The sequence below is a fragment of the Physeter macrocephalus genome, chromosome 1, assembly GCF_002837175.3.
Source record: "Physeter macrocephalus isolate SW-GA chromosome 1, ASM283717v5, whole genome shotgun sequence".
Lineage (NCBI taxonomy): Eukaryota > Metazoa > Chordata > Mammalia > Artiodactyla > Physeteridae > Physeter > Physeter macrocephalus.
This window is the reverse complement of record NC_041214.2, coordinates 83,133,047-83,158,978: the sequence shown is the minus strand read 5'-3', so window position 1 is coordinate 83,158,978 and position 25,932 is coordinate 83,133,047. Positions and strand designations below refer to the sequence as shown.

Sequence of the window (25,932 nt, the reverse complement as noted above, 5' to 3'; positions counted from 1 at the left end):
CTCCCGGGGATGTCTCAAGGCCCCCAAGCACCACGCGGCGGCCGCCGTCCCGGCCTCTGAGGGCAGCCACGTCCCGGCAGCGCGCGCGGGCTAAGGGCTGCTCGGTGCCGGCTGGGGGCGCCGGGGGAGGGGCCCGGGCGGGCCGGGAGGGGCTGCCCAGGCCCTGCGTTTCCCCCTTCACCGCGGCCGGCGCCGGGCCAGGAGGATGCGCGGCGCCGGCCTCTGAAGCATGGAGGGAGTTCTGTACAAGTGGACCAACTATCTCACCGGTTGGCAGCCTCGTTGGTTTATTTTAGATAATGGAATCCTGTCCTACTATGATTCACAAGATGATGTTTGCAAAGGGAGCAAAGGAAGTATATAAAGATGGCAGTTTGTGAAATTAAAGTCCATTCAGCAGACAACACAAGAATGGAATTAATCATTCCAGGAGAGCTGCATTTCTACATGAAGGCAGTGAATGCAGCTGAAAGACAAAGGTGGCTGGTTGTTCTGGGGAGCTCCAAAGCCTGTTTGTCTGATACTAGGACTAAAAAAGAAAAAGAAATAAGTGGAACCAGTGAATCTCTGAAAACCAAAATGTCTGAGCTTCACCTCTACTGTGACCTCCTAATGAAGCAAGTTCCTACAGTCCAAGAATTTGTTCACCATGATGAGAATCATTCATCTCCCAGCATAGAGAACATGAATGAAGCCTCTTCTCTACTTAGGGCGACGTGTAATACAATCATCACAACGCTTGAGGAATGTGTGAAGATAGCGAATGCCAAGTTTAAACCCGAGATGTTTCAGCTGTGCCATCCGGATCCCTTAGTTTCTCCTGTGTCACCTTCTCCTGTTCAAATGATGAAGCGTCCTGTCAGCCACCCTGGTTCTTGCAGTTCAGAGAGGAGTAGCCACTCTATGAAAGAAAGTGTCTACACTTCACCGACTCTCCCAGCGGCACTGAAGAACCTACACAGATACAGATTCTTGTAATGATGTTCCTCTCGAAGACCCAGATACACCTGTTCACTGTTCAAGAATTACATTTAATGGAGATTTGGCATCAGCAACCATTCCTGAAGAAAGCAGACTTATGGCTAAAATAATAATCTGAATCGGAAGATCCTCTTCCATCCTTCTCTTCCTGAGGAAACGGAAGTGTCCAACTTCCTCTAAGTATTGCTCTGCAAAAGCTGCTGTAATTAAACTATGTTATAGGGAGTAATTTCTCCCTTAGGATTACTCTGCACTTTATAGAATATTGTAAAACAAACAAACAAAAAACAACCCACATACCTTTGAAGTGTATTTTATCTTTATATAGTTTATTTGCAAGAGTATTTTCCAAATAACTTCACAGTATGAATGTGCATCTTTTTGTTTTTTGAACAAATGATGGTGTAACATTTTGACATCTGTAAGGACAAATGTAGATATTTTTCTAAAACACTGTGAGGGACTGACATCTTAGTCAGTGTGTATTGTAGCTTATAAACATGAAATCTTATAAACCTAAGGTTTCAGTTTGACAGAAGTGTGATATATGTAACTTGTGCCATGGACCAAATGGTCACTTTACCCCCGCTGAAAATGAGTTACAGTCGCAGCTTGATGGTGTTTGTATTATATTCCTTTAAGCAAAAAGGAAACATTTAATATTCGAAATATTTTTACCCCAAATACCATGACATTGAGGATTTTTTTAAAACCAGATTGTGCTGTCCTTTGTATATGAAATTGACACTACTGATTTGTCAATACCAAATATTGGGTTAAAGTATTTAATTTTTACTTATTTATTTTTCTGTTGCATCAAAAAAAAGATTGCATCCTAACTTTTATGACCTACCAAATTTAAGATGTGTATACCTTGTTATTTACATTGTTCTAGAAAAGATGTTAATATTGTAGTGACCTTGCTCACTTCCGCCAGAGAAATAAATGACTTGCAATGGAAGAGGATTTTAGTGCTTTTTTACAAAAATAGACATAAGCTGCTGTTGTAAGGTATTAATGTTTGCAGCTCTTTAGAATATCTAGACATTTTAAATTTATGAATATTTATAAAAAAGGAATGTGTCAAGGTGACTGCCCTACGTAACCCCGCGTCCCCTGCATCGGCAGGCGGACCCCCAACCACTGCGCCGCCAGGGAAGCCCCCAAATAGCATTTTTTGGTAGTACCTGTCCATACCTATTGTCAGTGTTTGCCTTGTAAACTGTTTTTTCAGTTCACTTTGGAGTGATGGTTTTGTCCAAGGTTTTGGATGAGGAGCACTTTAAAACAAACTGGTTTGGTGTTTTTAAGTTAATCATATGTTTAATAAATATGTGGTTTTTGCACTCAAAAAAATATGAAAACAGAAATGTAATAAACTATTATTTTTTTTCCAGGGAAATTTCTTACTAAAAGTTTTTCTTAAAAGATAAAAAGGTTATTCAAATGCTCCAATTTCTAAGCTGACCTCCAATCTAATGTTCGAATCTGGACTTTTTGGTCATTTCTCTTTGGAGTTCACTAGTCACTTCACACTAAGTATATATGAATCAAAATTTGATTTCCTCTCATTATAAACCTGTTACTTCTCGGTTTCTAGTCATGGTCAATGACGTGTCCCTTATTTTATATGTGTAAAATTTTATATTATTTTGACTTTTTCTTTTAACAATCATATAGAATAAAAATTTGGTGATGCCTCCATTCTCCCCCTGATGCACCCCATGATTTAGCGTAAGTTGAAATACATGCATAGGACTCAATATTTGACATATCATTACTTTAAACGAGTTATAGAGTCACACAAATTTCTTCTTAGAGAGGCAGAGAGAGACAGGGCCATACAGAGAGTTTGGGCTTCATTTCCTCAAAATTTATACTATGTACTTAAAACTTGGATAGCCCTAGACCAGCATCTGGTAATTTTCAAATATTGATACTTTTTATAACGTTTATAACATAATGAGGTGTTTTGCTCGTTTTTCATCTTTTCACTAGTTTTGGCCTATTTATTATTAGACTGAAAGATTTATGTCATACTTTTTTTCCAAAACCCTTTTGTAAAACTTTTAAAGCTAACACTCTATTAAAAAGGATAGAGAGGGATTAACTTAGATCAAATAAACCAAAATAATTTTTAAAAGAAAAAATTATTATGTTCAACTATAAAGGGAATTTTTCATATTGTGTGTGTGTGTGTGTTTTAATACACAGAACAAGGAAGGTGTAAAACACTCAGAAGTAGTACTTCTATAAAGCCAACCAGAACTGATTAAACAGATAGGCATTACTTTGAGAAGAGCTAAAAATTATGTTATAGATGGATATTTAATGACATGAAAAAAATGTTCATGGCATAAAATCTAATAAAAATATTATAAAACAATATGTACAATACACACCTGTTTTAATTAAAATAAAGATGTGTGTGACTCTAAACCAAAGACCTGAGAGATGAAAAGACCTGAGAGATGTATATCAACAGCTTTACTAGCAATAAAGCTAAAATTTGGATCTCTATCACTTTGTATCTATGCTCATATGTAATATTCTTTTCAAGTAAAGTTGTTGACTGATTTTGATACCAGGGTTATGCTGGCTCATAAAAATAGATGTGGAATGCACACTATTTCTCTAGTTTCTAAAGGAGCTTGTATATTCTGGATTTTTTTTTTCCATTAAATATTTGATAGAATTCACCAATGAATCCGTCTGGGCCTGGAGTTCTCTATGTGAAGAATTTTATTATTATAAATTTAATTTTTTTAACACACAGGGCTGTTCCAATTTTCTGATTCTTCTTATATTAGTTTTGGTAATTTGTGAAGCGAAATAAAGCACATCTTGAGCGGGAGAGGAAGCAGGAACGAGAAGGAAATGAAAAAGGTACTCCTGTGATCATTGGGAGGTGAGGTGTAAGGAGAGGCTACAAGTGTGAATTTGCTATCAAGTTAGCTACCTGCAGGTGGCACATATTCCTTGTGTACTGAGAAAAGACATGAAAAATGCCTAATCTGAAATGAGTTAAAATACTCCCAATGACTGAAGAGTTTAATAGCTTCTGCATCTCTGATTTCCAAGATTGAATTCAACAATTACAGGTCTTAAAAATAAAAATGGAATTTAATCTATAAAGAGAAGATCGTATTACTTGCAACAAAGCATAATGACTCTACAAGCCATCTATCTCAGTAAAACTGTCAAAAAAGTTAATTTGCATGTCCACTTTCACTAAATTAAGTTGTGTTTTAACATTTTATATGCTCTTACATAAGTGTGAAGTTTTACTTTTAAATACTGGCCAAGTAAACCAAACCAAACCAAGTACATCTATTTTTTTTTAATAGATCTTTATTGGAGTATAATTGCTTCACAATACTGTGTTAGTTTCTGTTGCACAACAAAGCGAATCAGCCATATACATACACGTGTCCACGAATCCCTTCCCTCTTGAGCCTCTCTCCCACCCTCCCTATCCTACCCCTCTAGGTCATCGCAAAGCACCGAGCAGATCTCCCTGTGCTATGCTGCTGCTTCCCACCAGCCAACTATTTTACATTCGGTAGTGTATATATGTCGATGCTACTCTCACTTCGCCCCAGCTTCGCCCTCCCATCCCATGTCCTCAAGTCCATTCTCTATGTCTACCTCTTTATTCCTGCCCTGCAACTAGGTTCATTAGTACCATGTTTTTTTGTTTGTTTGTTTGGTTGGTTGGTGTTTTTTTTAGATTCCATATATATGCGTTAGCATACGGTGTTTGTTTTTCTCTTTCTGACTTACCTCACCCTGTGTGACAGACTCTAAGTCCATCCACGTCACTACAAATAACTCAGTTTCGTTTCTTTTTATGGCTGAGTAATATTGCATTGTATATATGTGCCACATCTTCTTTATCCATTCATCTGTTGATGGACATTTAGGTTGCTTCCATGTCCTGGCTATTGTAAACAGAGCTGCAATGAACATTGTGGTACATGACTCTTTTTGAATTATGGTTTTCTTAGGGTATATGCCCAGTAGTGGGATTGCTGGATCATATGGTCGTTCTACTTTTAGTTTTATAATGGCTCTCCATTCTGTTTTCCATAGTGGTTGTATCAATTTATATTCCCACCAACAGTGCAGGAGTGTTCACTTTCTCCACACCCTCTCCAGCATTTATTGTTTCTAGATTTTTTGATAATGGCCATTCTGACCGGTGTGAGGTGATACCTCATTGTAGTTTTGATTTGCATTTCTCTAATAATAGACCAATGGTACAGTTTAGAATGCCCAGAGATAAACTCATGCACATATGGGCACCTAATTTACGACAAAGGAGGCAAGAACATAAAATGGAGAAAAGACAGCCTCTTCAATAAGTGCTGCTGGGAAAACTGGACAGCTACATGTAAAAGAATGAAATTAAAACACTACCTAACACCACTTAACACCATACACAAAACTAAACTCCAAATGGATTAAAGGCTTAAATGTAAGATCAGACACTATAAAACTCTTAGAGGAAAACAGGAAAAACACTCTTTGACATAAACCACAGCAAGATCTTTTCTGACCCGCCTCCTAGAGTAATGGAAATAAAAACAAAAATAAACAAATGGGAATTAATTAAACTTAAAAGCTTTTGCACAGCAAAGGAAATAAACAAGATGAAAAGACAGCCCTCAGAATGGGAGAAAATATTTGCAAATGAAACAACAGACAAAGGATTAAACTCCAAAATATACAAACAGCCCCTGGAGCTCAATATCCAAAAAACAAACAATCCAGCTGAAAAATGGGTGGAAGACCTAAATAGACATTTCACCAAGGAAGACATACAGATGGCCAAGAGGCACATGAAAAGATGCTCAACAGTATATCTATTTTTAAGAGGATTTGTCATATCTTACAGTTCACCTGAATCCTACTAAGAATTATGGCAGAGGTGGGATGGGGAGGAGTGGCAATTTAGAAATTTGAGTGATGAGATCAAATAGAACATATTAGATTATATGTTAGTCCTGAAATTTGGATATAAACTTATGCGAAGGAAAAGTCACACATAAACATTTGTCATTTAAAAAAAATTTCAAGTGCTCTGCAATGCTATAAGTGTTATAGACATTTTTACAACCACAACAGAAGATATTATAATAATCAAACAAATGGAAAATGCAAGTCTGGATCAATACGCAAAACTAATGGAAGCCATAAAGTTTTAGAGGACGCATTTATGACTGTCACAGTTTATTTGAACAGTATGTGTCTTGGCGCCCAGAGAACAATCCTCCTAGTCTCCTCCGGCATCAAGGTTCCTAGCTCAAAAATCAGAATTCTTACTTGAATGACAGTTTGACAATTTTGTATTTATCAAAAGGAATGAAATCTAAAGCGACTATGAAAGAATAGTTTGCATGTTCTCATTGAACAAACATTTGTAAATTGACCTCTGCTTATGTAAATTACCAAGTTGAGACGTGGTAATAGGTTGGACAACTTTTATGCCAATTTAAAAATTCCCACCACCTTTTGGCTCTGGCTATCGCTGTGACAACCAGCAGTCTTCAGATATATCTTAACAGTTCCTCATTTCTTGCTTTTTGCCCTAGGGCTTCTCTTATGTGGGAGTAGATGCAGCCTTTCTGGAACAGCTAGAGAGAAAACATCTTGCTTGACCGTGTGGTAGACAGGAGTCAGGGGATAAAAATCCCTCTCTCGAATGTCCTTAGACTGACAGTTCTGAGACATATACTTAATCTTCAAAAACTCTGCAGGGACATTTAGTTCTGGTTGTTCATAGCAGAACCAAGTCAATAATGCACCTTTGGATTAATCTTCCTTTCTTTCCCAGTTTACTCTTGCAGTTCCACGACTCTGGTTCCCTAGGATCACTTCACACATGTAAGACTGTCTCAAGCTCTGCTTTTTGGAAGAGCCAAAACTAAACATTATTTTAAAATGTGGAAGTTTCCCTTCCTACCACAAGAAACTCATGTGTTATATATATTTTTAGTTTGGCTCAAGCACGAAGCATTATATATTATATTATATATAATTATATTTATAATTATAATTATATATATATTTATTTTATATTTTTATATTTATATATTTATTATATTATATTTATTATATATTTTTATATATATTTATATTATATATACTTATAATTATAATTATTATATTATATATATTATATATAGCTATATATATTATATGTATTATATATTATATATATATTCACATATAGATATTACACACACACTAATATTATATATATTATATTATATATGTTATATATTTTTAATATATTATATATTATATATATAATATATATTTTATATATATTATATATATTTTATAGATATTATATATATTATATATAGTATATAGTATTATATATTATATATTATATTAGTATTATATCATGCAAAACAATTTTGTGCAAAATAATCACTAATTGTGTCACAAAACTTGTCCTTAAAGCAAGTGGCAGAGTTGGAATTCAAAGTCAGATTTTCTTACATCATCATTTATGTCTCAATAAGAGTAAGAGGGTGTGCTCAAATTAGGCAATCAAGGAGAGTTGGATAAAGACATGTTTACCAAGGTATAGGTAGGGTTAAGGGAATCCAAAGAGGGATGGTAAACTGACCCTGGGGTCAGGAACAGCAGAGAGCCATTATTACTCCTGAACTGAAGAGGAGAAGGGAGGGAGTAATCAACAGAATGTGGAGATAGTAGCTCTATGGAGAAGGCTACCTTTCAAGATCTGCCACTTTGAGGACAAGAAAGCAGCCAAGCCACTGCAACCTAGCAAGGAGGGATCTAGGGGAGCAAGTACCACACCGCCCACATACACTGGAGAGAGAAGTCCACTGGGAAAGTAAGTAAAATACTGTCCTAGCCATAATCCAGAGCTCCAATGGGATAAGAGATTGTGGTCAAAACAGACTGGAGAACAAATTCTGATAATGCTTGACCCGCCAACCTGGAGCAGGGATGGGCTACAAAGGACAGGGGAGTATTATGGAGGTCAGCAGCCGCTGACAAAGTCAAAGAGGGCTTTGCTACCTCATCCTTGGTGACGATGATGAAATAGAAAAGAAAGTGGGACTAACAACAGACAGAGGAATAATTTAACAGTGATTAGAGTCTGGGGCCCCAGAGAACCACAGATAGAAGAAGACTCCCCTCCAGAGTAGAATCGAAACCTACTTGATTCTAAGAATGCAAAGAACTTCTCACACCTCCAAAATAGGGACAGGAGGGTACTGTCCATGTTAAGATTGCTCAGGAGGATTTTTGAATTAACACAGAATAATGGTGGTTTTATGTCTCCTATTCTTCCCCTTTCTGAATCAGAGCTGTGGAGTGGTTTTTCTGTCCCTGGTTTTAACACTGTGCAATGTGTGTGGAAGGGAACAGATAACTACTTTTATTACTTATTGGCTGCTGGAACAGGAATCATGTTCAAATCTGAAGAAGAGGACAGCAAATCACCTGAAGATCCTGGACTTTGAGCAGTATACAGTGACGGGGTATGTCTTTGGGATATTTCTCAGGGGGATGTCAGCATGGAGAGAAGGAGAAAGTAGATATTTGGTGAGTACAATTACTGACTCTGGCACGACTGGCCCAATGCTGACCAATATCTGTGTTTTCTTTTTGCTTAGTCCACAGCTAGACTACATTTCCCAGCTTTACTTCAGAGACTTGTGGCCAAACAATAGGTCTCATCAGTAAATGTGAATGGATGTAATGACTGCCATCCCTGAGGAATAAAGAGCTTTTTCCACACATGCTCTCTTTTCTTTGCCTGAAGCCTGGATACAAAGATCGTGTGAAGGACTCTGAAGCCCTACGTAATCACAGGGGTTTGAGTTTGAAAATCATTTTGCAAAATGTAAGTTAATTGGATATAAAGTGAGAAAGGAGGAGGTTTCTATGTTGGAAATTTACTGACTGGGGTTCTTTTTATTGGAGGCAGTCAGCTTTATATGATTAATATAAAGAGAAAGCATTCAATTTAATGTTACATAAAATAAAATAATTAAAACACAATAAGTTAGAAGAAAATAAAGAAAACAAATCATTGCAGAAATTCTAAGATGTTTCTTTTAGGTTAAAAAAAGTAAAATGAAATGTTTATGACAAGGAAAGAAACTCGCTAAAAATAATAACAGGAATAAAAGGAGTATAGCTCTAGATGAAGCAGAGATTAACTATTAAGAAAACAAAATGAACAACTGTATGTGCCAATTTTGAAATTTTAAATAAATGAACAACTTCCTAGAGAAATAAAACGTACAAAAACTGGATCAAATCAAAAGAAGAAAATTGACATATTACTGTTAAATAATCACACGTATACATACACACTCTCACACAACCAGCTATTTTTCGAGTTGAAACATACCAAAGATTCAAGAGACAGAATTACAAAGTTTTCCAGAAAACAAAATATCAGAGATTGTTCCACAACGTTATGAGACCAGTATAACTTTAATGGCCAAACAAGATTTGGATATAACAAGAGAGGAAAAATAACAAGCTAATCTCATTTCTGAACATATATTCCAAAAAAAGAGAAAAACATATAAAGCAATATATTTTAAAAAACATTATGGCAAGATTGTGCTTATCCAGCAATGTACACTGAATTCAATTTGGAAAAAAAAATCATTACAAAAATATATTAAAGGGGAAAAACCATATAATAATCACAGTATATTTAGAAATGTTTTGTTAAAGTTTAATATTCATCAAGGATGAAAACAATGGTACACTAGGAAGGAGCTTAGGCTGAAAACAGGAAACTACAAAATACTTTCCTAAATGTCTAAGGTACAGTCTTTTCAAAACTAGGATTAAGACAAAGATTAACACTTCTAGTCAATGTTGTAGTGGGGCAGAAAAAAAAGAATAAAGATATGTGGACTGAAAAAGAAGAAAACCAGCATTTTAAGCACAAATGAAACACCATTTACATGGAAATCAAGAAAAAAACTATGTTTTTTGTAAATTGTTCAAATGATTAATAGAGTGAAGCAAGGTAGTTAGATATATGATAAAAATTCTGCTCCTGGGTATGTACCCCAAAGAAATTCTCAGAATACAAGGGTATGATATTAGGAATTACTGAAGCAGTATTTGTGTTGGGTGTTAGAGTATTGGAGACATCATGAGTCACTCATCCTTGAGAGTTTTAGACAGTAATGTAAGTGGAAAGACATGTGGGATATTATGAAACAACTGAAAGCAATTTATAGATGCAATATAGCAAAATTTGTGGAATGCAACTAATGCAGCACTGAAATAGAAATTTGTAATCTTTAAATACTTATATTAACAATGAATACAATTTTAAAATTAATACTCTAAGCTTTTACCTTCAGAAGCTAGAAACCCAAATATAAGAGGAAGAAAATAATAAAAAGTGGAAGCCAGTGAAATAGAAAGTAAACTAACAAAAAAGAAAACACATTCACATGTTAATAATTTGAAAAGATCATCAGTTTGGATAAAACCATAGTTCTGTAGATCAAGACGAAAGAGAAAAAGCACAAACTATCGATATTAGGAATGAAAGAGAGAACATCCCTACTGATCTTACAAACATTAAAACACGATAAGGCAATTTTGTTGATAACTCTGTGCCAATACGTTTGACAATTTAGATGGAAAATTTTTTTAAATAAATTTATTTATTTATTTACTTTTGGCCGCGTTGGGTTTTCGTTGCTGCATGCAGGCTTTCTCTAGTTGCGGAGAGAGGGGGCTACTCTTCATTGCAGTGTGGATCACGGGCTCTAGGCAGATGGGCTTCGATAGTTGTGGCATGCCGGCTCAGTAGTTGTGGCTCATAGACTCTAGAGCACAGGCTCAGTAGTTGTGGTGCATTGGCTTAGTTGTTCCGCGGCATGTGGGATCTTCCCAGACCAGGGCTCAAACCCATGTCCCCTGCATTAGCAGGTGGATTCTTAACCACCGAGACACCAGGGAAGTTCCCTTAGATGGAAAATTTATTGAAAGACACAAACTATCAAAACATACCCACAAAGAAACAGAAAATCTTGATAACCATGTGTCTATTAAACAATGTGAATTCATTGCTGCAAACCTACCCACCATCAAAACTCGAGGTGCAGATAGTTATGGTGATGAATTCTATTAAATATTTGTGAAAACGGTAATACCATTATTACATAAACTCTTTCAGAAAACAGAAGGGAAGTATCTTTCAACTTTTTTTTGAAGCCAGAATAATCCTGATACCAAAACAAGACAAGCACATTAAAAGACAGTTTAATTATAGACCAATATAATTCATGGGCATAGATCCAAATATCCTTAATAAATTTTAGCAGAGAGAATCCAGAAATACGTCAAAGAAATCAGAAGAGTTGCTTTTTGGGATGTTGCTATGGAGAGGACGCTAGGAAGCCACATAAGCAAATGTTCTAGAGGGATGGAAATGTTCCATATCTTAGGTGTGTGGGTTATCTAGATGTATGCATTTGTAAGAACTCATTGAACTCCATACTTAAGATCAGTGTATTTATTATAAAGGAAAAAGTAGTAATTTACAATGGAGAAATCTGGCAGACACCTCCTTAACCAAGTTATCCGTATTAACATCACCAGTAAGAAGATATAGTGATACCATGCACTGAGAACATAACATTATTTCTATGTATTATCTTTTTAAATGTATAGTCTCAATCTAATGATGAGTAAACATTAGACAAACCTAAATTGAGAAACATTTTGCAAAATGACAGACTAGAACTCATCCAAAATGCCAACATCATAAAAGACAAGGAAAGAAGGAGAAAGGGAGGAACTGCCACAGATTAGAGGAGAGTAAGGAGACACAACAACTAAGTGCAATATAAGAACTAAAATTGTATCCTGGAAAAGAAAAAGAACATTAGGCAAAAGACTGGTTAAATTTGAGAAAGGCTTGCATTTAGTTAATAGCAGCGTAACAATGTTAATTCCTGGTTTTGACAATTGTACTATGTTATTGAAGATGTTATCATAGGTGGGGGGGAGGAATAAATTAGGAGTTTGGGATTAACATATACACACTACTATATATAAGATAGATAATCAACAAGGACGTACTGTATAGCAGAGGGAACTCAACTCAGTATTCTGAAATAACCTATATGAGAAAAGAATCTGAAATAGTAGATGTAAGCTTTTATATATAATAGATAAACAACAAACTCCTACTATATAGCACAGAGAACTATATGCAATATCCTATGATAAACCATAATGGAAAGGAATATAAAAAAGAATGCATATATATATATATATACATATATATATATATATAACTGAATCACTTTGCTGTACACCTGAAACTAACATAGCATTGTAAATCAACTCTACACCAATAAAATTTTTAAAAAAATTTTAAAAAGATGTTACCAAAGGAAACTGGTTGAAACGTATACATAACTCTGTACTATTATTTCAACTTTTCTGCAAGTCTAAGATTATTTCAAAAGAAAAAGTTTAAAACAATTAGTATATATTGAAAACCTATACAGGAAGAAAGGATACAGGAGACCCATGGGAAAAAAATGCACAGATGAAAAATAGATCTATGAATAAAGGAGAAACTGATATATAAAAACAGTATCATTTAGATCAGTGGAGAAGGGATGAAAAATTCAAAACAATAATTTGCCCACATGCCTTTTATGTGCAATCCAGAGCCCACAGCCCAACTAACTTGTCTATTGGATTCTCATATTCTGGGCCACTAGTCACCTGCCTTAATCACCCCAGGGTCGGGTACCAGAAAACTAGAGACCCCAGAGCCAATGGAATTATTCAAACTACTCAATCCTAAAAATGTTAACCTGCCTTGCCTGTTCCTTCCCATGGAAACCACAGTAAAGTTGACATCCATAAGTATAACAAACTATATTTTCAATGACAGTTATCTCTGTTAGCCTTACCATTTCTAAATAATAATAAAACCTATTTTAAAACAACATGATACTATTATACATACATGCATTCTCCAGTTTAATTCCTACATGCAGACTCTGAGGAAAGTAATGAAATCCACTCCATATTTCATAAATAAAGAAATAGGAGCTTATAGAGATGAAGTAACTTCCCCAGAATTACAGAGCAGATAAGAGGCAAGAATCCAAGAATTAAACTCAGATCTGCATAAAGTTAAATTTCACATTCATTATTTAGGGGATATGAATGGGATTTGCCCAAAATTGTACCAGTGCTCTTTTAGTTTAGGGGTTAAAGGATACATCAGCTCTCAATGACATTTATGTAATGTCATCAAAGTTTAAAGATATCCCTCATAATTTTGCTGTTTCCATTCTTTTTATGCTTAGTTTCTGGAATCACTGTTGCTTTTTCCTTGTTATCTGTATCCTTTCAAGGGTATTTTCATGGAGAGTTAAAGGGGGGTGGTTCTCAGATTCCATTACTCTTTATAATCCCTGTGAGTCAGTTCTTCACTTTTAAAATTTGGTTAATATGCCTGTGTTAGAATACACATGCACATCTAAATTAATTTCCCAGATCTTTAGTCCCCTAGCTCAGAACCCAAGAAAGGGGTTATGCACAGTCATTTGATCCATACCTTGATGTCACTAGCTGGAAAGATTTAGATTATTTGTGGCCAAAAATCAGAGAGCTGTGTTAAGTCAACCTTCTGATATGCAGGCTATTATGACCTGAATTAACTGCACAATCAATCACCACATCACTAAGAAGGGACAATCAGACATTACCTGTCTCCAAACACGATTCAGGATACATGGCACCACTTAAGAACTATTCTTTCAAAAACAAACAAAACATCTAATCCCAAATTTTAGCATATCTGTAGGGCCAATAATTAGTATATTAAGAATACTAAGGGACTTCCCTGGTGGTGCAGTGGTAAAGAATCTGCCTGCCAGTGCGGGGGACACGGGTTCGGGCCCTTGTCCGGGAAGATCCCATATGCTGCTGAGCAACTAAGCCCATGTGCCACAACTACGGAGACTGCGCTCTAGAGCCCACGAGCCACAACTACTGAGCCCGCATGCCACAACTACTGAAGCCCGTGTGCCTAGAGCCCATGCTCCACAACAAGAGAAGCCACCACAGTGAGAAGCCCACACACCGCAATGAAGAGTAGCCCCCGCTCACTGCAGCTAGAGAAAGCCTGCACCCCAACGAAGACCCAACGCAGCAATAAATTAAAAAAGGAAAAAAGAATACTAAGGATAGAGAAACAAATAAACTAACGTCACAAAGCAAACAGCAAAGAAAATTTAGAATGTTGGAAGTATTAGAGGGCATGTGATCTGTTGTCTTTAGCAGATCAACAATATGTAATAGTATGGCTGTTTTAGATAAAAAGAGATGTAAGCAACATAACCAACTGGCAAGTGTGGACCTTACTTGGTTCCTGTTTGAAAAAAATTAATTGTAAAAACATATTTCAAGACAATTGGAGAAACTTGGTTATATAGGAAAATATCCAGATAATTTTTTAAGGATATAAATACTGACTGATACAGGGGTGAAATAACAAAGTAGGGGTTTTGCTTTAAAATAATTAAGACAAAAAGAAAAAAGAAAGTATAGGTGAAACAAATGTAGTAAATCCTTAAAGAGTCACAACATGTTACAGTATAAAATCCTAAATAGGCTTTTAATGTTTCTCTTGCAAAGATTGGGATAGAAGGATATTTAATACAGAATTCACAGTTGATGAACTAGAATCCACTTCTTTTCCCCCAATATGAAGGGAGAGTATAATTTAAAAATTGTGTCCATTTTAACATTTTCTTACCTTTAGAAAATCTGGTATATAGTTCCTGAGGTTAGATTTTCTATCTGAGTTGGGAAAACGTAAACTCTGAAGAGAAAAATAATAACCTGATCAATTCCATGTATTTTTGTTTTTATAAACAATATTTGGCAAGTATTGGGAACATGTAACAGATAATGTCCCTATTATATAATAGTATAGCTTTATAATATATGATAATACAGTGACATTCAAATATTCAAATGTCAATAAAATGACCTTCAAATATTAATTGAAATAAATAATCAGTGTTAAAGAAATAGAGTGAATAAAATGAAGAGTGCTGTCTACCTTAAACTCATTTCTTTTTCAGAGCATTTCTCCAACTTTAGGAAATATTAGATCTCCAAATTCCCTATGTCTTGTGTTCTATAATTATTTAATTCCAGTATCCTAAGAGGATTTCTGAAGGTTTTCACAAACAAATGGGTAATATTTTTTCAAAGAATTTGGTGAACAATTGTACAGAGTGATGTACAGAAAATAAACCACAGATTTGTCTCCTTTGGCATTTGTAGCAAAGGATCATAAAGTCCTATTGTTCTAACCTCATTGTGGAGATCAAATAATGAGTGGAAGGGATAAATGATAAGCTTCAGGCTACAAGGATAGAGAACTGGTAAAATTTAAGTGTTCTGTTTAGTACAGTTATCCTAGAATGTAAGGGATATATGAAATGTGGACATATGTGTACTTGATAGACAGTGATTTATAATAGAATAAGGCTTTCCAGTAAGAAGGAATATCCTAAAAAAAAAAATCTAAGCGAGTAGATTATCCACATGTTCTTGGAAGAATAGCTTTACTTGTACACGGGGTTCATATAAGGAAGCAGGAAATAATAATTTAGAAAAACATGGCATGGCCATATGGGTCAAGCCTCAATTTTTTTCTTAAGAAATGTGTATAATCCTCAATGTAGAAACGCCATGGATTCCCTGGAAAGAGAATAGAGGTGATGCTCATCAGAATATGAATTTGAAATTGGACTTGGTAATTAACCACAAGCAACAAGAGAAAAGGGAAGTTGAAATGACTCTAAGATTTGAGGTAATCACAACAGCAACAAAAATCATACCTTGTACCTAACTTTAAAAAAGAATAGCTTTCCTCCATTTACTTATCAAACATTATTGTGCTAAACAACCTCTGCTTTGAAATGTAAATATTGATGATATTTTATACTTTTCTTCTGTACTAAATAGTGGGAAAGAAAAAACAATGCAGTTCATGTTTTCTTGCTGTTTTATTTCTTGATTTTTTTTTTTTTTTTTAGTCAGAGGTTTTCCAAATAATTTTTGAAGGAATATGTAAAAATCCTGGAATATCACCTATCAAGATCTGAGTGCAGACATAGAAGATAGTTTTATTTCTTCCAATAATGACAAAAACAACACTAAATATTATGTTCATTTCTGTCTCTAATCTGGTATATGTCTTAAACAAAAGTACTTAAAATCTGTGAGATTCATTTACTTCTATGGGGCTAATAATGGCTTAAGTTTATTTAAGGAATAAGTGAGACTTTATATATACACTGGCACAAGTCTAAGTAGCTTAGAGTCCAAACCAGAGTAGGTATAGCCCTCCAACCCACAGTAGATACTGTGCTATGATAGAAGTGATGAAGTTGTAAAAGGGAGGTCAATGTGAGAAAATGTAAATGAAGTCAAAATTAGGCAAGTGGACTTTTCCTTCAGAAGCCAAGCAAAGAGCAAGACAGCTTTTGTACTAATAATCAAGAAAGATTTGCTGAACACTCTCCTCTTCCAGGAATGAAAATAAAATAATTTTAAAGGGCATGAGTGGCAGAAATGCAATTCATTAAATGAAAATAGCATCAATGTAATGAACTGGAAAAGAGAAAGAAAGTGAAAAGGAGAAAGACTATGGAGTATCAGCAAGAATAGGATGACGAGAATTATTTTACACAATTTTCTAGGAAGGCCAGGAATTCCATATTCAATAGATCTATCTGTAAACTCTATTCCCTCTCCCTACAAGACCAAACTTGAATGAGGAGAAAAAAACAAACAAAACTTAACTGAAATCTGTGAAACTCTTAATGTGAGTTTTCCATTACAGATTTCCTGAAATTTCACATGCTTGTCCACTTGGACATCAGGACCTTTTCACAGAGAGAAAGACCAGAGACTAAACTCATTTGCAATGACTTCTGGCTTTTCCATTGACTATTGAGAACTATCACTAAAGAAAACAAACCTGATATTCAAGGAAGTCCATGATTATTCTCCAGTATGTGTTTCAGGAGGCATGTTCTCAGCTAACCCAAACTCTTTCTTCTGAACCTTCTTTCCAATGAAAAAGGCAGCTCACTTACACTGCAAATCTGAATAATCTATTTGTTTAAAAACATCTGGGGCCTCAAGCATCATAGCTAACGATTTTAAATGGCAAGCCAGAGTTCTTGCAAATTAAACTATCGTGAGGGTACAACATATTTGGGCTAATAATTTGGATACATTTTGGCCCTGCATTTATATGAGTATCTGAACAATGATTGCTTAATTATCACAAATTTTTATCAATGGCTGAGAAATAATTGTAGAATACAGATGAACAGTACTCACACAATTAGTAGCTGTATCATGTTAGCAAGTGATCTAAACTCTCAGGGCTTTAATTGAATTGTCTTTAAAATGAAGACAGTTTACATCGTTGAAACTTGAATGCAATAGTTCCAAACAAAATTCCTTCCGTAGTTATATGTCATATTTGGATTTAGATATTACTATTCACTTAATTCAGAAGAGGAAGCTAGAGAAGAGATATATAAAAATAAATTGTTTGCATTAATAATATTATGGTATATAAATTGTTTGGTGTGGGAGCTGGATGTTGTCAAAAAGCAAAAACTGTTGATTAGAAGTTATTTTGATCACTCTCTTTGTCTTTTTTGAGAGGGTTAATGACAGACATTAGCTTGCTCCAGGCCACGTGGCTGATATCAGAGATCAGGGATTCAAACTTAGAATCCAGGGGTCTTCCCACTTCTGAATTAAGTTCTTTAATTTTAACTTGGTCTTTAATTCAATCATCTAAGATGGTATCTTTGATCTGTAGCATCTCTGGCAAGGGCTACTGTGTTTGTCCTCAATTATTAATAGAACTTCAGGGTCTGCTGCTTACATATCATTCCTGGCGTCTCCTAATTTTATCTCTGATACCTGTGAAAATAATCATACTGCCTAAAATTTATTTAGAAAGTATTTTAATTTCATAATTAAATGCTCCACATAATTGCTCTACGAGGAAGGCAAGGAAGATATTATCACTCCTGTTTCACTGAAGTTAAATGATTTTCCCCATGTTGCAGAGAGACCAAGTTTCCTGTTTCTAATTCTAGAGTGATTTCCAACACCCCGAACAGCTGCAGGGACACCAAGATGGATGACCTGCTTCCACCAACCTGACATGTAACCTCTCTACCGCCACAAACGGGCAAAAATTACAGAAAAGTTGGCAGCCTGAAATATATAGCCCCTTCTCTAAAGAACATAAACATAATTATATAATAAATTATACACTCACTTAAAAATCTCATTAAGGTGTTTTGAAATAATTTTTCTATTTCCAAATAATGTCAGGTATAGCAGAGGATGGGGAAGGAGAGAGGTGATAAGTTCTTGGTTTCTCAGTCAGACAAATTCATCATAGAAGAACCAAATATATCTCTTTCCCCTTTGGGAGCTCCTTATCTATCAAATGATGCTAATCAAACTTGACTAATAACTTCATTCTCAAAGTATGTTGGTGAAGAATGGTAGTCCTCATGAAAGAGAGTCAGAAAGGACAGTGGCTGCTGCTTTATACTCACTAAGTATGTTGCTTAACTTATTTAGTGGATAAGTAAGGATATTCAAGTTAATTCATATCTCAGAACTCTAATTCTATTTTCTAAATGCATTAAGATTTGTGATAGATTTTACTTTATTTAAAAAAAATACTAAAAGTATATTCCTAACAATCAGTTTAAAACTTGAAAGTATATGTTGTCTTGTAAAAAGAATTTCACTTTTCTATTCATTTTTATTATTATTCCAGAAAGACTGTACCTGTATTTATTGTGGAACCGAAATTGTCAGAGGCTTCTCTTTCATATACTTTAATCTTCTCTGCTCATTCCCTTATGAGCTATATGGTTACTTCTACACAAACATTGAAATAAAGTGAAAAGATAATTTTGGTAAAGAAAAAGAATATAACTGCACACAATCTGCCAGATCTCCTTGATTTTAATGTGAGAGTTATTATGGATTAGGTTTTTCTAAAGCAGTGCCCTCCTAAATAGTTCATTGGCAGGAGAAGTTATAAAACAAAACTAAATCAATTTCCTTGAAGATGCCATTTATTATGAATATGAGACTTTTTGAGGTTGAGTCATCCTGTTTTAATATCAGTGTACTTTTGATTTTTATTGTATTAATTTGGAAATATCATGATATTAGAGTGGTTCAGTAGATTCCTGACCCTTCTTGGTGAGCATTTGACAAATTCTCATTAGAAGGATAAATGAATGAATGATAAAACAATGGCTGAATAAAATCTTTACAATTATTTTTCTTTGAAGAAAAAAGTAACTTCTTACTCTGAGGGAAAAAATTCATAATGCTTATTGTTCTGTGTTTTTCTTGTTATTATTTTTGCTTTTCCAAATAAATAGGAATACAAGTTATGTCATAGGTCCAGATGTCTGAATTTATTCTAGGAATAGACTCTAAAAGCATTTTAGTTTTTCTCTTTTTTATTTCTCAAGTTAGTAAAACTTACAATCTACTGTTTAAAGTCAATCTGATACATTTTAGTAGTGTGAAAGAAAATACAGAACAAAGGCCCAAAAGGCACATAGAACTACATAGTTCATCTCTGGGACCTATGACAACGTGGGAAAACATAGTTTAAAACAGTACCTTGTTTCTGGCAAGAAGAATTAGAAGCAAATTCTCCCCACACAAGCTCACCTGCATCACCATCTGTTTGGAAGAAAAGCATCTCCCAAGGAAAAAAAGAGAGATTGAACTCTGACAACCTGAACCATCTCTGTGCTGTACCTACCACCATAGAGTTTCAAGGATATTCACACATGACTGATGTGCTGGGGCAGCCCTGACAAAGAACAAAGGGAAGGTGGAACAGAGCACAGGGAAGTCTCGGTGAAGGAAAAAGGCCACAGCTAGTCAGCACTAAGCAGAAAGATCAAAGGAGTATTGGTTTTGCATTTAGGAGAGTGCTCATAGAGAAAAAAATTCTGTCCCAGACACATTTGTAGCATATATGTTTCCTGAAGAAGGATAGCTGTGTATGTAATTTGAAAGACCTATACCACTGAGAGTTGTAACACATCAATGTTCAAGCACTTGCCTGAGCTTTGCTGGGAGACATTTAGGCAGGCAAACTGCTGAAAAGTTCCCCTCCTGTCACCAGAGCAACATTGGCTTCAGCAAACTGATAAGTATTTGCACTGAGAAAGCAAGAAGCAGAAGTCAGCATGAGGAGTATTGCCCAACCAGAACTCCTGGAATCATGTGTGGACAATTGATCTGTGCTCGAAGCCTAGCTGCTGAACTCATGGTCATCAGAGGAGGTGAGTTCCTGATTCACTGGCAGGTACAACTAATAGTGCGAAATGACCAAGACTTACATAAATATCCTTGAGTTTCATGGAACATGTACTAAGGAGAAGTCTGTGGAATACTGGATTTCTTATAAGTAAACCATACAAAATCTCAGAGTCATAGTAAAGTGGGCATTAATATACATGGGGCAGCATTAGTACTTGTGAAGCATGATTCATTCGGATTATATAGAGACATTAAGAGAAAATGGGAAATGGCAAAGAAGAGTTATTATATCTTGGACATCTAAAAAGACTTTAGGTGCAGTTGGCACTGAACCAAGGACATGCCCCCCTCAAAAATAAAAACAGTTAATTGACAGGCAGAGGTGAAGGAGACATATTTAGGCTGAAGTTTTAAATAAGCAAAGGCATAGAAATGAAAAGTGGAAAGGATATTTGTCAATGTCCAGAAACATTTGTGATTATCACAACTGGTGGGGTGGGATGGGAGAGTGTGATCTTGGTATCTACTAAATAGAGGCCAGGGATGCTGCTAAAAATCCTTCAGTGCATAGGACAGTCCCCAACAATAATAAGTATCTGACCCAGGATGTCAGTAGTGCTGAAGTTGGGAGACCTTGTCCTAATGCATTCCCTTCCACTGGTATAATAAAATATGCTAGCTTATCAATGGGGCAGTTTTAATAATTGCACTTTTACTATATACCAGGGCTCTCTGTGCACCACCTACCACCAGTGATGAGGGCATTATTGTGAGCTGGGTGGTGAGTTCTCACCGTCTAGCTTTAAGATCCCATACTGGTGTCTACTTTTTCTGACCACTTCTGATACCAAATGTTGCAGCCTGGGTTCCCTGGGAAGCATACTCTGACATATGGGGCATACAGAGATTAGCGTGCAGGAAGTTTATTAGGGAGTGTTCTTGAGATCAACCCCTGTGGAAGGGAAGGAAAGGAAGCAGGACTGGGCTGAGAGAGAAGCTAAACTCTGACAGTCTCAACAGAGGTTTCAGCCAAAATGCTTAAAGTTTTGAAATTGAGATGAATGTTCAGAGCTGTCCTGAGATGAGGTGAGGGGAGAGGACTTTTATACTGCATGTAATTAGTTATTGGAAACACACTACTTGAGGAAGAGCACGTGACCTTGGACTAGGTGACTCTTTTCAGACTAGACAACCTCTTTAAGGAGGTAAGAGCTGAAGATTTTCTTCTGGCAGTATTTCCAGAAGTTGGAGGAGTGAGTTCCGTTTTCTTGAAGGGAGATTTAGGTTGTAAATCCCTGTATCAGTGACTGTAGTCTTTGTCTTCGGTATATTATTAAAAGATGTTCTTTTCCTCTAAGTTTGTTTAAAGATAATGAAAAACATTAAAATAACAACTTTTGTTTGCTTCCTCAGTCTTCTTTTTCTTTTCCTAAAAGCGATTCATTCAATACTGAATTCCTGCATTATGTTTACTCTTCTCTCTCTTGCTAAGGGGAGGGAGGGACCCATCTGAAATTTCCAACCATGTCTGATTAATCTCAAACTTATGTTTCCATCTGTGATATCGTGAGCTCTTAAAACCCTTGGAATTTCCTAAATAATGGGACTGATCAAGGTGTCTTTTTTCATGTCAGATCTTTAGACTCCCACCTAAGAATGAGCTCTGGTTGCCAGGAGAACCAACCATATGATTAAAGGGTTGAAACTTTCAGTCTCACCCCACCCACACCTCCATCTCCAGAGAAGGGAGAGAGGCTGAAGATTGAGTTCAGTTGCCAATGGCCAATGATTTAATCAAATCAATCATGCTTATATAGTGACGCCTGAATAAAACCCCACAAGGACAGGATTCCGAGAGTTTTCAGGTTAGAGAACACAGAGAGATTAGGGAGAGTGGTGCCTGGAGAGGGTATGGAAGTGCCACACTCTTTCTCCATACGTTGTCCTATGCATCTCTTCCATTTGGCTGTTCCTGAGTTATATTCTTTTACAATAAACTGGTGATATAATAACATGTTACTCTGAGTTCTGTGAGCTGCTCTAGCAAATTAATTGAACTCAAGGCAGGAGTCTTGGGAACCTCTGATTTACAGCTAGTTGGTCAGAAGAATAGGTAACCACCTGAACTTGCCACTGACATCTGAAGTTGGGGGCAGGGGGTGGAGGGGCAGGTGGCAGTCTTGTAGAACTGAACCCTTAACCTGTGGAATCTGATGTGATCTCTGGGTAGTGTCAGAATTGAGTTAAATTTTAGGATACCCAGCTAGTGTCCTGAGAATTACTTGTTGGGTGGGGAAGTACTCCCACCCACTAACCCCCCTGCCCCTCAACACACTGAAATTTGTACCAGAACCAATTTACTACCTTTGAACACTCTCCTATATCTCCAACTGCACTAAATCTTTTTATACTAGTGAAAGAAAGAAAGAAAAGGCAGCCCCAGACATTCAGAAGCTTGCCTGGCACTCACAACCAGCCATGTTATTCTATTAAATATAAACAATTTTACTTATCATAAACCCCAGAGAAGGTTACATTCAGACCATGATGAAATGAGGTTACTTCATAATTATGTATAAGCACAAACAAAAGTAAGGTGACTGGGTCACCCACAAAATACCAAATTTCCTCTTTCTTGGCCTAAATGAATAATTGTTGTTTCTTTACCAATCACAATTGTATCATCATTCTAGTCTCTTTTCTATATAAATATGACTTATTAAGGTACAATAAAAGAACTGCTCTTCTTACTAAAACCCCCCACTTCTTCCTACCCTCTCCCAAGTCTTCCTCCAAATCAAAGCCTAAATCCTATACTTTAAGATTTTTTTCTACTACTCTTTTGAGTCAAACCATGATTCCTCATGGTTGTAGTCTCCTTCATTGTGATAAGTAATAGAGCCAACTTGTTCAATACAAGTATGTTCCTAGTGGTCTTTGGCTAAAGAGCAATGACAAGGGATAGTTTGCTTATGCCCTCTGATGCCAAAACCTAAACTGATAATATAAGTCCTTAAGAAGAGGGACATTTTTATGTCAGAAAGACCACTGAAATTAGATTCAGAAAATCTGGCTTTAGATTCCAGGAATATATCCAAAAAACCAAAATTACTAACTTGAATAGATATCTGCACCCCCATGTTCATAGCAGCATTATTTACAATACTCAAGACATGGAAAAAAAACAAGTGTCCACTGATAGATGAATGGATAAAGAAGTTGTGGTAGATATGCAACTCAGCCACAAAAAAGAGTGAAATCTTGCCATTTGAGACAACATGGAGAACCTCAATGATATGTATGTGTGTGTGTGTGTGTGTGTGTGTATATATATATATATATATATATATATACTAACACAATGGAATATTATTCAGCTATAAAAAATGAGGAAATCCTACTGTACAACAGTGGTTGCATGCATATGTTCAAAAGGAATCATTTCCCTATCTGTTCATGTTTCTGAGTTTAGAACAATAAAACGAATATAACAACTTTAGAGAATCTTTGGATAACTTTATCCTTTACCATCCTCTTCTCAATTTTATAGTTGGTAAACTTTCTGAATATGTTGAAAAAAATTGAGCTTAGCAGTCTACCACTGATTCCCTTCTAGAAAGAAATGTCTTGAAGTTTAATGTGTATTTCGGATTCTTCTCTATTCTAGTAAATGAATAGATATCTAATGTGAAGCCTTGGAAATGTGTACCACATAAAATGGCTGAAAAAATTTAACAATGAAATAAGAGCTAGAGAATTCTCCATAAAGAGAGAAAGTTACATGGCTGGCATTTCATCATATTCTTTTCCTTCTATCTTGACTATTTTTCTTGAGTTCAACTCTGGTGTTTGCTGAGAGAATCATGTAATTTTCATTGACTCTCTTGCTCCCTTCCACAGCTAATTCTATCTGATACAGTAATGTGACTTTTTTTTTCCAGAGCAACAAGAAGTAGCTTAGAAGTTTCCCTCTTAACTTCCACTGCTTGTTTTCTCAGAATCTGAAATGTATTTTGCATGCAAGAAAGATTAAACTGCATTAGAGTTGGCTGCCCTTATTATTTTCTTAAAAACAAAAGAACACTTGAATGTTCCATATCCTTCTAACTTTCCAGCTGTCTTACTACTGTCTTCCTTTCTTTCTTCTTTTATGTTACTTCTTATGAACTCATCAAAATAATAAACAAGAACTTACCCCAAATGATCTTTCTTATATACTTTTAGACCATCAATTAATATTTGTTGCTGTTATTTTTAACCTACTATGTGTCTGAAGGTTGTGCAGTTGGATCTAGATGGATAAGTAGTTCCTAAATCTGGCTGCATCAATCTAGGGTGAAGCCTAAAATGTTTTAAGCTCCCAAAGTCCTTCTGATGTGGAGAAAGTCATAGGAACCAACAGACCAGAGGACTTTTATGTTCCTTTCCAACTCTGACATTTTATGATCCTACACTCTCAGCCTATGGCAGGGTTCATTTTAAAACGTAAAATTATTCTTTACTATGATATACCAGCTTATGACTTCTCTTTCAATGGGGGATTGCATAGTTTCCTGGGCATCACAATGTTTTGAAACAGGTACCTCAAAGTGCTTATGATGTATATTTTTAAAATACTAACTGGAACACAGTTCTGAGTTTAATAGTCACTATATCTTGTTCATGCTGTGATGGTTCATTTTAACAAATACTTTCACAGATCAAGCTCCCTGTATTCAAGGAATTACGAGGGATGGAGATTGGGGATAATTTAAAAGAGACAAAAATCATAAATTTAAGATAATTATTTTATGTTTTTGAGAATGCTCAGATATCCTAATCCAGCCACTGTAAGTCAGCCTTTGCCTGAATTTAATTTTTCTCTTTACAATGGTTATTTTATTCTTATTAAAACCTATGCAATTAGACATTTGAAAAGCTTTTCAAAGTAAAATTTAGTTCTGTATGGAAACCACCCCTAATCTCCTCTGGGATGTGATTTCTCACACAAAACTTCAGCATGAAGTGTGCCATAGTCCATACTCTCTTTTGACACGCTTACCTCATTACCTTGCTCTACTGGTACTGGTGGGCCTGACTTGCCTTCCTTCTACAGAATCTGTTCTTTAAAAAAAGGCACAATCTTGGGCTTCCCTGGTGGCGCAGTGGTTGAGAATCTGCCTACTAATGCAGGGGACAGGGGTTCGAGCCCTGGTCTGGGACGATCCCACATGCCGCGGAGCAACTAAGCCTGTGAGCCACAACTACTGAGCCTGCGTGTCTGGAGCCTGTGCTCTGCAACAAGAGAGGCCGCAATAGTGAGAGGCCCGCGCACCGCACCGTGATGAAGAGTGGCCCCCGCTTGCCACAACTAGAGAAAGCCCTCGCACAGAAACGAAGACCCAACACAACTAAAATAAATAATAGAATAAATTAATAAACTACTGCCCCCAACATCTAAAAAAAAAAAAAGCCACAATCTCAACATTTAATCCCTGGGTTCAGTTAAACTAAAGCAGGAGCCAGGTTCTCATCTGAGTATCTGAGTTCTGT

General features: G+C 35.9%; 1 pseudogene; it reads left to right on the top strand.

Annotated features, from left to right (window-relative positions):
- Positions 1 to 186: 186 nt before the first annotated feature.
- On the top strand, positions 187 to 1,133 carry LOC102982070 (pleckstrin homology domain-containing family A member 3-like; annotated as a pseudogene).
- The last annotated feature ends 24,799 nt before the right edge of the window (positions 1,134 to 25,932 follow it).